Below are 1,048 nucleotides of genomic sequence, written 5' to 3'. Positions count from 1 at the left end.
CGTTTCTGTATTACCTTTAGCAAAACTTTACTCGCTTGAGATATCAAAGAGATTGCAAGGAGTGGAAAACGTCATCTCTCTCACGCAGAGGGCCTGGTGGATTCAAGCTGCTGACCATGGGGTTCGCAGACAGATTTTTAACCACTACACTACCAGGCCTTCCACCTTCAAGATGGCGGATCGGGTAGAAGTTTAGTGAGGAACTCCATTAACAACAACACGGAATTCCAGGCCAAGAGTGTTCATGAGATGGTGTTGGGACTCTGGAACAAATATAAAGGTATGTTTGGAGGTACGGAGGGTTTATTGCTGGGGAATTTGCAGAAGAATCCAGAAATCCATTATTTTCTGGATTAAGACACTCAGCTGTTCCAGGAGCCACCATTTTGGGAGAACATATCTTAATTGTATCAGGATTGATAGGATTAGGAGAGAACATCTTTACTGTATCTTGATTATATCAGGATTGTATCAAGAGTGACATCGAAATTTAAAGAGACACTATAGACATAAAACCAAATGGCCACCACTTGTTTGTCTGTTGTGCTGTGTTAGTTTGAGTTGCTGTAATTCTGCGGGCTCTGCCTCCGGTATTTTAAATAACCAGCAGGGTCACCGATGGAGGACAGGTTTCAGATGAGCTTCCAAACAAAGACAGACTAGGAAGAAAGAGTAACAAACTACTTCTGAATCGGTAGTCATTGAAAACTCTATGAATAGCAGAGAAACATTGTCAGATACAGGACCGGAAGGTGGGAAGGCACTCAGAATGCAGCTGGGGGTAAAAATGTCTCCTCAAAGTAGAGTTGATCATGATGATGTGAATAGAGTTAAGCTCAGAGGAGAAAAGTACACAGAACCTTCATTTGCTGATGGGCCACAAATCAAAATGAAGAGAAAGAGCTGTAAACATCCAATTTAAATCAGAACATGGAATGTACGAAGTATGAATCTGGGAAAATTGGAAGTTGTCAAAAATGAAATGGAATGCATAAACATCGATATCTTAGGCATTAATGAGCTGAAATGGTCTGGTATTGGCCATTTT

The sequence above is a fragment of the Chrysochloris asiatica genome, unplaced genomic scaffold, assembly GCF_000296735.1.
Source record: "Chrysochloris asiatica unplaced genomic scaffold, ChrAsi1.0 scaffold00089, whole genome shotgun sequence".
Classification (NCBI taxonomy): Eukaryota; Metazoa; Chordata; class Mammalia; order Afrosoricida; family Chrysochloridae; genus Chrysochloris; species Chrysochloris asiatica.
This window is presented reverse-complemented; position numbering follows the sequence as displayed.